The following is a 12,706-nucleotide window of genomic DNA, read 5'->3' as shown; positions in this document are numbered from 1 at the left end:
TCTTTAAAGGTGATAAAAGAAACAATGTGATCAGTTCAACAGATGGCATACACATATTTAATAAAACCCAAAAGACATTCCTGATTTTAAATAAAATTGGAAGAGATAAATATTTTCTAAACAAGATAAACATATCGAATCAAAAGCAGCAGCCTTTTCATGATAAAATATTAGAGGTTTTCCTTGGAGTAAAGCAATAACCTCTCTCATGATTAGTTCTTTTTATTCAGAATGGATTACCTAACACAATTATAAGATGGGGGAGGGACATCAACTGAGAAGAGGAAAGAGAGGCAAATTATTATTATTAAAAAGATATGGCAAAATTATTATTAATTGCAGTTACATCATTTAAAAAACATCAACTGCCCCAAAAATCAACAAAAAGACTTTTGAAAATAGTGATAGTCCATCGACAAAATGTATGCACAAAAATCAGTAGGCTTCCTATATGTAAAAAGTAGCAAATTAAAAATACAATGACAGAAAGATCTTCTGATATGAATTTTCAACAACACAATAACATTCTGAAAAGGAAAAGAGTAATTTCTGATCTATAGATCCTGCAATACCTCTACAGAGATCAAAACTACAATGAGTTATCACTTTACACCCATTAGGATGGCTACTCTAAAAAAATAAAATAAAATAACAAGTTTTGATGAGGATGTAGAGAAATCCCTTGTGCATTGCTGGTGGGAATGTAAAACGATGCATCCTCTATGGAAAACAGTATGGTGGTTCCTCAAAAAGTAAACATATAATTACCATATTATCCAGTAATTCCACATCTAGGTATATACCCAAAAGAATTGAAAGCATGGACTCAAACAGATATTTGTGCACCCATGTTCATAGCAGCATTACTCACAATAGGTAAAACTTGGAAGCAACCCAAGTGTCCATGAACACATGAATGGATAAACAAAATGTGATATCTACATGCAATGGAATATTATTCAGCCGTAAGAAGGAATGAAATTTTGTCACATGCTACAACATGGATGAACTTTAAGGACATTACATTAAGTGAAAGAATCTAGACACAAAAGGACAAATACTGTATGATGCCATTTATAGGAGATATCTGGAGTAGGCAAATTCATAGAGACAGAAAGTAGAATGGTAGTAGACAGGGATTGGGGGAAAGGGGAATGAGGAGATATTGTTTAACAGATACAGAGTTTCAGATTTGCAAGATGAAAAGAGTTCTGGAGATGGATAGTGGTTGCACAACAACGTACAACAATGTACTTAATGCCACTGAATTGTAGACTTAAAAACAGTTAAAAAGGTAAATTTTATGTTCTGTGTATTTTACAATTAAACATATGAATGTAGATATGTGTTGTGTTATAAAAGGTCAAAAATACCAGTAGAATAGATTGTTAAGCGTGATGAAACAGCAATACACAGAAGAATTATAAATTTCCTGCAACCATAAGGTAAATAGGAAGCCTCATGAAATTGAAGAAATGCAAGTGGAATTTTTTTTCACTATTAGCTTGTCACAGATTAAAAAGGTTGATAATAATCACTGAAAATCATTATGATGATCAGTGATTAGTGGTAATTTCTGGGGTTAGGATTACATCAAAATTATTGAAAAAAATTATAATATGAGATTAAAGCAATCTTTATAATTTTATGTATCAAGTAGACAAAAATATATGAGGATTTATATTCTAGAATATGCTAATTCAAATAGGTAACTCACACACAAACACACACACACACATATATATGTATACATTCAATTATGCATATATGTTTCTTTATGTAGTTAGAGCTATATATATATACCGTAAAAACAGATTATACATTATTTGAAAATATCCATGAAAAATTAACAAAAGTTGATAGTGCACTGGCAATAAATAAGGCCATCATAAATTCTATAATTTGAGGTTTTTCCAGATCATATTCTGTTAAGTCAGTGATATTCAAAATAAATAGAACGAGGATATAAAACAAACCTGGACTCCCTGGGACCACCTTGACTCTCAAACTCTTTATGCCTCCAAAACGCATTCAGCATCACAAGGGCTTCTCCCACATTGAGTCCAGGGCTCATCAAGGGAAGCCCAGGGCTTCCTTGACTGGGTCCAGGGCACCAGAAGGGACCATTTTGGGACAGAACATGCAGCCAGATGGCACATCAGCGCAGGGCTTTCAGGGTAGACCTACAGGCCCCAGATTACAGCTGATGAAGACAGAATCTATGGCAGCTGACTAAAGAAAACTAGTTGCATTGGAAGGTTTCCTCTGATCCTCAGCTCAGGTGCTGTCATCCTACTGTCATTTGGACCTAGGGTGGCCTAGGGTAACCAACCATGAAGGTTCACCTGGGACTGTCCTAGGGGTCATATGAAAAGTCTCACATACTGAGGAATCCATTACTGGGACGGGAAATTTTCTGAGCTTTGGCAACTGGTTTAGAAGGTTGGAGGAAAAGAATAAAATCCATATTAAAGCTAACGAAAACAAGGATTAAAAGTAGCATTATTTTGGTGTCAAATGAATACAGCATAGATTATCTGTAGTTGCTGTCAATGTTTTTAACTCTGACTGCTGATGTTCACAGTTGTGATTTGTGGTTCACTCAGAATGATGTGACTTAAGTGTGCAACCTAAAGGTGTTGAAATTATTAGTGCTAATAGTCCATCTTTGACTTAGTCTGGAGATTAACTCTTGTGCTTGGTGTCAAGAAAGTGCTAATTTAATTTTTTCATATTTTCAATATTGTAATCTTGGTTTATAAAAGCTCAAATAATGAAAATCAGAATGATTACAATACCGACACCAACATGACCCAGATATTACTGAACAAAAGGCTAAATGACTGTTTTTACTGACAGATGGAAGGACACATACAACTGGATTAGGGATGTAAATAACCAAAACAGAGCATATTGCACAACACGCCAAAAATAATTTATACCCAGAAATATACCCACACATATATGGCCAATTAGTTTATGATGAAGGAGCCAAGAATATACAACGGGGATAGGACCATCTCTTCAATAAATGGTGCTGGGAAAACTGGACAGCCACATGCAAAAGAATGAAACTGGACCACTATCTTACACCATACACAAAAATTAACTCAATATGAATTAAACACTTGAACATAAGACTTGAAATCATCAAGCTCCTAGAACAAAACATAGGTGATAAGCTCCTTGACATTGATCTTGGTGATCAATTTTTTAATCAAACATGAAAAGCAATGGCAACAAAAGAAAAAATAAATGGGACTACATCAAACTAAAGGGCTTCTACACAGCGAAGTAAACCATCAACAACAAAAAAAGACAACCTACTGAATGGGAGAAAATATTTGCAAACCCAGCTCCCTTCCCACCCTCCTCCTCCCCACACAACAGTAGTGGAGCTTCCGAGGCAGGTGATCCCAGATGTGGTAGAGGTGTGAGCCCTCACTGTACCCTCAGCAGTAAAATCAGTAACTGTAGCAATATCAGCAACTGTAAGGCATCAGTGACCCCCAAAGACAAAGGCAGCAATGATGAGACTACTGGTAACACCCCTAATAGAAGTGTTGGAGGGTGGAAAGTACCAACCCTCAAATATAGCCAGAGGTGCGCAGGTAAGAGAAACCAAAAATTAGTGCTATAGCACCATCTACTGAAAAACAAAAGAAAGGCCTCTAATCTCTAACTAACTGAATAGTTAGAAAACAAACAAAGATATACCTAAATAAGAAAAGTGTTTCCTGTGACAAATGCACCAGCAGAGGAGTAACTCCACAAGGACCGTGAAAAGCCACAGTAACATAACAGAAAATAACAATGCTCCAGAAATCAAACATAAAGTCATTGAAGATTGTGATCTAAATGATAAAGAATTCAAAATAGGTGTCATGAAGAAATTCTATGAGCTACAAGAAAACTCAGACACACAGTTTAATGAGATCAGGAATAAAATCAATAAACAGAAAGAATACTTTACCAAAGAGATTGAAACTAAAATAGAACCAACAGAAATTCTGGAGGTGAAGAACTCAACAAATGAGATGAATAATGTATTAAAAAGCACTGGAAATAGAGCAGACCACAAGGAATGGAGAATTAACAAGTTCAAAGATGGAAACTTAGAAATGATGCAGGTAGAAGAGGAGCGAGAAGTAAGATTTTTTTAAATGTATAAATTCTATGAGAATTACCTAACTCCATTAGAAAGGGCAATGGAGGATAATAGGTATCCTAGAATGAGAGGAGAGAGAGAAGGGGGCAGAGAGCTAATTTAAAGAAATAATAGTTGAGAACTTCCCAAACCTTGGGAAAGGAACTGGATGTAGAAATCCATGAAGCTAATAGAACACTCAGTTATCTCAATACAAAAAGACCTTCTCCAAGATACATGATAATAAAACTGTCAAAAGTTGATGACAAAGAAAGAATATTAAAGGCAGCCAGAGAAAAAAAAACCAATAACCTACAAGGGAATTCCCATCAGGCTATCAGGAGATTTCTCAGTAGAATCTCTATAGGCCAGGAGAGAGGGGAATGATATATTCATAATATTGAAAGATAAAAACTGTCAGCCAAGAATATTCTATCCACCAAAGTTATCCTTCAGATATGAAGGAGAAATAAAGGCTTCCCAAGACAAACAAAAGCTGAGGGAGTTCATTGCCACTATACCTGCCCTACAAGAAATGTTGAAAGGAGGTTTCCTACCCAAAATGAAAAGGTATACAAAGCTTTCAGCAAGGTGACAAACAGACAGAAAGAATCAGAAAATTGCAACTCTATATCAGAATAGGCTAGTAAATACTTAATTATAACATAAAGGTTAAAGGTAAAGGAAGCATTAAAAGTAACTATAACCACTTCAGTTTGGTAATGAACTCAAAACATAAAAAGGGACAACTGGTGACAACAAAAACACAGAAGAGGAAGAGGAAAAGGGTAAAAACCAGTATTGGCAAATGAAGAATAGATGCTATCAGCAGAAAAAGTAACTACCTTACCTAGGAGACCTTTTATACAAACCTCACAGTAACCACAGGATAAAAATTCAGAACAGAGACATGAAAGATAAAAAAAGAGGAAACTGAGAAAAAGATCACAAAAAACCACCAAACTGAAATGGCAGACAGAAACACAAAGAAGAAAAAAAGTAATGAAAATATTGAGAAATGAAAAAACAAAAGATAAAATGGCAATATTAAGTCCTTATGTATTAATAATCACCCTAAATGTAAATGGAGTGATATCACCAATCAAAAGACAGAATGGCTACATGGATTAAAAAGCAAGACCCAATAATATGCTGCCTCCAGCAGATCCATCTCAGCTCCAAAGACAAACACAGGCTCAAAGTGAAGGGATGGAATATGACACTCCAAGAAAGCGGCAACCAAAAGAAAGCAGGTGCAGCCATACTTATATCATACAAAATAGACTTCAAGCCAAAAAAGATAAAAAGTGATTGGGGCCAGCCCGGTGGCGTAGTGGTTAAGTTCACATGCTCCACTTCAGTGGCCAGGGATTCGCAGGTTGACCTATACACCACTCATCAAGCCATGCTGTGGTGGCATCCCACATACAAAATAGAGGAAGAAGGGCACATATGTTAGCTCAGGGCCAATCTTCCTCTCAAAAAAAAAAAGATAACAAGTGACAAAGATAGACATTATATAATGATAAAGGGGACATTCCATCACGAAGACATAACATTTACTAATATATATGCACCTAACATAGGAACACCAAAATATATAAAGGAACTATTAACAGACCTAAAGGGAGAAATTGACAGCAACACAATAATAGTAGGGAACTTGAATATCCCACTTACATCAATGGATATATCATCCAGGCAGAAAGTCAACAAGGAAACAGTGGCCTTAAATGAAACATTAGATCAGATGTACTTCATATATATGTAGAGACTATTCCATCCACAATCAGCAGAATCCACATTCTTCTCAAGTGCACATGGAACATTCTCAAGGATAGATCATATGCTTGGAAACAAAACAAGTCTCAATAAATTTAAGAAGATTGAAATCATATCAAGCATCTTTTCTGACCACAATGGTATGAAACTAGAAATCAACTACAAGAAGAAAGCTGGAAAAGCTATAAATACGTGGAGACTAAACAACATGCTACTGAACAACTATTGGATAAATGAAGAAATCAAAGGAGAAATCAAAAAATACCTGGAGACAAATGAAAATGAAAACATGATATACCAAAATCTATGGAATGCAGCAAAAGTGGTACTAAGAGGGAAGATTACAGCAATACAGGCCTACCACAGGAAACAAGATGATAAATCTTAAATAAATCATCGAACATTACACATAGAGGAACAAGAAGCATAAGAAAAAAACAAAGCCTAAAGTCAGTAGAAGGAAGGAAAAAATAAAAATCAGAGGGACCAGCCCGGTGGTGTAGCGGTTAAGTGCTCACGCTCCACTGTGGTGGCCCGGGGTTTGCAGGTTCAGATCCCGGGCATGGGCCGACACACTACTTGTCAAGCCATGCTGTGGCGGCATCCCATATTGTAGAGGAAGATGGGCACAGATGTTAGCCCAGAGCCAATCTTCCTCAGCAAAAAGAGGAGGATTGGCATCAGATGTTAGCTCAGGGCTGATCTTCCTCACATACACACACAAAAGCAATGAAAGAGGACAAATTACAATGGATACCACAGAAATACAAAGGATTACAAAAGAATACTATGAAAAACTATATGCCAACAAATTGGATTACCTAGAAGAAATGGATAAATTCTTAGAATCATACAACCTCTCAAAACTAAATCAAGAGGAAATAGACAATCAGAATAGACCAATCACTAGTAAGGAGATTGAAACAGTAATCAAAAACCTCCCAAAAAACAAAAGTTCAGGACTAGATGGCTTATCTGCTCAATTCTACCAAACATTCAAATAAGATTTAATACCCATCCTTCCCAAACTCTTCCAAAAATTTGAAGAGGAGGGGATTCATTTCACAAGGCCAACATTACCCTGGTACCAAAACCAGACAAGAACAACACAAAAAAGAAAATTACAGGCCAATATCACTAATGAACATAGACGCAAAAATCCTCAACAAAATATTAGCAAATTGAATACAATACATTAAAAGGATCATACACCACGATCAAGAGTGACTTATTACAGGGTTGGCCCCGTGGTTTAGCAGTTAAGTGCACACAGTCCACTGCTGGCGGCCCGGGTTTGGATCCCTGGCGCACACCGGCGCACCGCTTCTCTGGCCATGCTGAGGCCGCGTCCCACATACAGCAACTAGAAGGATGTGCAGCTATGACATACAACTATCTACTGGGGCTTTGGGGGGAAAAATAAATAAATAAAATCTTAAAAAAAGAAAAAAAGAGTGACTTATTCCAGGGATGCAAGGATGGTTCATCATCTACTAATCAATCAACATGATACATTACATTAACAAAATGAAGAATAAAAATCACATGATCCTCTCAATAAATGCACAGAACACATTTGACAAGATCCACCATCCATTTATGGTAAAAACTTTGAATAAAATAGGTATAGAAGGAAACTACCTCAACGTAATAAAGACCATATATGACAAACCCACAGCTAACATCACACTCAATGGTGAAAATCTGAAAGGTATCCCTCTAGGAATAGGAAAAACACAAGGATGCCCACTTTCACCACTCTTATTCAACATAGTATTGGAAGTCCTAGCCAGAGCAATTAGGAAAGAAAAAGAATATGTATCCAAATTGGAAAAGAAGAACTAAAAGTTTCACTATTTGCAGATGACATAATTTTAAACTTAGAAAACCCTAAATAATCCACCAAAAAACTACTAGAAACAATAAACTAATACAGTAAATTTGCAGGGTACACTTCAACATACAAAAATTAGTTGTCTTTCTATACACTAATAATGAACTAGCAGAAAGAGAATTCAAGAAAACAATCCACATCACAATCACAACAAAAAGAATAAAACACCTAGGAATAAATTTAACCAAGGTGGTGAAAGATCTGTACACCGAAAACTACAAAACGTTAAAAGAAATCAAAGAAGACACAAAGAAATAGAAAGATATTCCATGTCCATGGACTGGAAGAATTACCATAGTTAAAATGTCCATATTACCTAAAGGAATCTACAGATTCAATGCAATCCCTATGAAAATCCCAACAACATTTGTCATAGAAATAGAATAAAGAATTCTAAAATTTATATGGAACAGAAAAGACCCCAAATAGCCAAAGCAACCATGAGAACAAAGAACAAAGCTGGAGGCATCACACTCCCTGATTTCAAAATGTACTACAGAGCTATAGTAATAAAAACAGCATGGTACTGCAGAAGGACTGATACACTGATCAATGGAACAGAATTGAGAGCCCAGAAAAAAACCCACACATTTATGGACAGCTAATTTTCAACAAAGGAGCCAAGAACAGACAATGGAGAGAGGAACATCTCTTCAATAAATGATGTTGGGAAAACTGGACAGCCACATGCAAAAGAATGAAAGTATACCACTGTCTTACACCACATGCAGAAATTAATTCAAAATGGATTAAAGAGTTGAATGTCAGATCCGAAACTATAAAACTCCTAGAAGAAAACATAAGCAGTATGGTCTTTGACATTGGTCTTACCAGTATCTTTCTGGATATATCTCCTCAGGCAAGGTAAACAAAAGAAAAAATAAACAAATGGAAGTACATCAAACTAAAAAGTTCCTGCATGGCAAAGGAAACCATCAACAAAACTAGAAGACAACCTACCAGTTGGGAGAAGATATTTGCAAATCATATATGTGATAAGTGATTAATATCCAAAGTATATAAAGAATCATACAACTCAACAACAAAAAACAAACAACTCGATTAAAAAATGGGCAAAGGATAAGAACAGACATTTCTCCAAAGAAGATATACAGATGATCAATAGGCACATGAAAAGACGTTCAACATCACTAATTATTAGGGAAATGCAAACCTAAACCACGATGACATATCATCTCATGCCCGTGAGAATGGCTATTATTAAAAAGGCAAGAAATAACAAACATTTGGTGAGGATGTAGAGAAAAGGGAACACTTGTACACCGTTGGTGCAAATGTAAACTGGTGCAGACACTATGGAAAACAGTATGGAGATTCCTCAAAAAATTAAAAATAGAACCATCATATGATCCAGCTATCCCACTTTTGGGTATTCATCCAACGATTATGAAAACAGTAATTTGAAAAGATACATGCACCCCTATCTTCACTGCAGCATTACTTACAGTAGCCAAGACAGAAACAACTTCATTGCCCATTGATGGATGAATGGATAAAGATGTGGCATATATATACAATGGAATACTACCCAGTCATAAAAAAGATGAAACCTTGCCATTTGCCACAACATGGATAGACCTTGAAGGTATTATGCTAGGAAAATAAGTCAGACTGAGAAAGACAATTATTGTATGATTTCACTCACCTGTGGAAGATAAAAAATAAATAAACGCATAGATACAGAGAACAGATTGATGGTTACCAGAGGGGAAGTGGGGTGGGGGGAGGGTGAAAGAGGTAAAGGGGGACATTTGTATGGTCACGAGGGGAAATAAACTTTTGGTGGTGAACACAATGTAGTGTATACAGAAGTCGAAATATAATGATGCACACCGGAAATTTATATAATGTTATAAACCAATGTTACCTCAACAAAAAAAGAAGAAGAAAATATAGTAAGATAGCCTGCAAAATTTAAATATCCAGTTAAGAGTTTTTAAAAAGAGATAAAATAAATTGTTGTATCTGATAACGTATTATAAAATATTCTCAGTATAAAATATTGTTACATTTTTGCTCATATATATTATTTGTTTAATTGATTGTACTATGAACTACTATCAATTGACACTGTTAACTAGTTATATTATTGTTTTGCTTAAATAATAGCATTTATGTAATAGAAAAGTAAACAATACAGAATAATACATAATTTCAAATAAATATTTATTTTTCCACATATTTATGTGAAAATAATAATAATATATGTGTATAATTATATGTTACATGTTAAATTATTATGCTCTTTTTTTTGGTCTGATACACAGTCATACGGCTGTGCGTTAACTCTCTAAAAAGTTGGTTACCCTAAGTATGTCTCTCCCCTAGTATACAGCTACAGGTAAGTCTGCCCAGGAATTGCATTATTTATTTTCCTCAAAAGAAGAGGGCTTAAGGGTGGACGGCCCTCCTCTGCTCCCGGGTTATATTAGGTGGGCCCCAATACCTTCTGGAACCAGGAAGTATCTCCCAGCTGTTCCTAGTCTCATCCAGGCCTGCTTAATCTCAAAATACTACTTGGGAACCCCACGGGGAAGATTCTAAAGAGGACATTTCAAAAGACAAGATCAGAGTCATTAAAATGCAAGAGAGAGAAATAAAAGATATCACGAAAGAGTCTAGTGGCATTAATATACCAATGACTACTATTTTAAACCAGGTATATATGAGACAATCCAGTTAACTAGTAAAATTATATGCACCAGAATTTATACTTTTAAAATTGCCTAACATTAGGTATACTTTTTGTTAGCAAACAATGTCAATGTTGATATAGAAAGAACAGCACAAACTTATACTGGGTTAGATATTTTTTAAATCTTAAAAATAAAATAAAACTGTATTTTTTGACATCAGTTGCTTTGTAATGTAGCTTGGAACCTATACTTTAATTTATTCTCTTAGATATTGTCATTGATTAATAAAATTTTAAGACACTAACCAGTTTTAATCTTGTGCCCATCATCAATACTTCCAAATTCTCCTTTCTTTGGTTGGCAGTGAGGAGGAACAAACCCGTCATTACAATGGCAATGGTTAAAATTGTTGCAAATCTGGAATAATCAGAAAATAAAACAATTTTTTATGTACAAAGATGATTTTCAAGAGAGACCAATGAATACGCTTCATTTATTTAACAGAGAATTTATCCATTCCAGATAATTTATCTTAAATAGACAAATTCAACAAGTTTTTCTTTGAAATTGTCCATACTTTAGAAAGTATATCTAGCTTCTGTTGCCAAATCAATTTTTTGTTTGAATTCTTTCAACTCTCATCACAGCCAGACCCAAATACTGGCAATTACCAGTAACATGCCACTAATTATCATTTACTTGCTAGCTTCACAGAACAGCCCAGACTAAATTAAGGGGCAAGACTAGCAAGAAAATTCTAATAACCTTTATTTACCAGTTTCTGCCTTCTCTCTGAAAAAAAAACATCATTTTAGTTATAATGTAACACATGACGCTTACAGCATATCCATCCCACATATTTACTGAACACTTTATACAACCAGAATCATCTTAAATGTTTCTACTTTATCTCTCTAATAAATAGTTCCACAAGATTTCTTAAGAAAATAAGATTGAAGCTATAAATTACAGACTATTAATGACACCAAGCAGCACGAAAATGATAAAAAATAATCATTCAAATAATTATTTTAAATCCCCAAACTGTTTATCGAATTGTTCAAAGCATGTTGCTTAAAATGAAAATTGAAATTACTTACTCCATTTTTATGGCAATCTCTAAGAGAATCACACGCCCCAAAATCGATCCGATGTCGAACCTCTACACAGGCATAGTGGTAACAAAACTAAAACAAAGCAAAAAGAAATGAAAAATAAAGTCAGTTGAACAATCAGATTGTGTGCATGGATAATACATAAGAAAAATTCAAGAAAATTCCAGAATTCATATTACCAATAATTGGCATAAAAATCCAAAAAATAAAATAAAGTAATAAATGTGACTACATTGAAATAAATATGCAATAAGCTATGTGCCTTCAGATTGTAAAGATGTAATCATATGTAAGAAATTGGAAGTTTTATTTCTTACTATCTAGCACCAGAAGTCCTCTTAGAGAAATATCTGAAAAAATAATTTGATTAGTCCCTTGAGTTCAAGAATTATCTGAAGAGAATTTAAAAAATACCCAAGCCTGGGCTCCACCTGAGACCATTATATCAGAATCTCTGGGGCATGTCCAGAGGAGTATCATGAGCAGTTAGGGTTGAGAACTCTCAGGTGGCAGGTTGAGGTCTTAAAATCATCGGTATGAGCAGCAAAGGAAAAGTAGATTTACTATTCCATGTTAAAAAATGAGGAGAAAGAGAAAAGCAAGGATAACAGATAATTATATGAGGTAACAGAACAATGAGACTCCCAACAGTGCGATGGCTAAAAGGTCTTCTAAGAAAAGGAATGTTCAATGTGTGAATTAACATTGTTCTAATCTATGGTATTAATTTCTGTGACCTTTTCTAATTATCCAAAAATTTTAGTAAATTCAATACTTTGTGAAAGGGTTTTATTTTGAGAGTTAGTTTTGTCTTTGGATCATAATAACAAAAGGGTATGCAGAAAGGGGAGCATTAGAACTCTGGAATCGAGATTTGAGCCGATATCATTTAGGTTTCAAAGGGGAGAGGGGCCTCAGGTCCTATTTGTATTCCATATGTTTCCATATGACCCAGATGTATCTGTCAGATGTGACAGATATTCTGGTTATTTTCATGTGCTATTATCAAAATATATTAAATAGAAATAAATTTGAATTTAGCAAGCACATCTCAAGACTTTCTCTCAAAAAATGTATGTTAATTGAACTTTCTATAGTATCTCTTAGAATA

At 34.8% G+C, this 12,706-nt stretch overlaps 1 protein-coding gene and 1 long non-coding RNA gene across 5 annotated transcripts in view; both read right to left on the bottom strand.

Annotated features, from left to right (window-relative positions):
* Positions 1 to 12,706, bottom strand: part of LOC131394054 (disintegrin and metalloproteinase domain-containing protein 5-like) — a 601,035-nt gene that overhangs the window by 444,552 nt on the left and 143,777 nt on the right. The gene's annotated exons all lie outside the window — the stretch shown is intronic.
* The window catches only part of LOC131394058 (uncharacterized), a 34,417-nt gene continuing 33,322 nt past the window's right edge, over positions 11,612 to 12,706 (bottom strand). Inside the window, exon 3 of the long non-coding RNA XR_009216054.1 lies at positions 11,612 to 11,667. This is a non-coding gene — a long non-coding RNA (uncharacterized LOC131394058). The remainder of the gene's footprint in view (positions 11,668 to 12,706) is intronic.

Source organism: Diceros bicornis, chromosome 29, assembly GCF_020826845.1.
Source record: "Diceros bicornis minor isolate mBicDic1 chromosome 29, mDicBic1.mat.cur, whole genome shotgun sequence".
NCBI classification, from domain to species: domain Eukaryota; kingdom Metazoa; phylum Chordata; class Mammalia; order Perissodactyla; family Rhinocerotidae; genus Diceros; species Diceros bicornis.
Note: the sequence above shows the minus strand (reverse complement) of the source record. Positions and strands in the feature narration are given on the sequence as shown.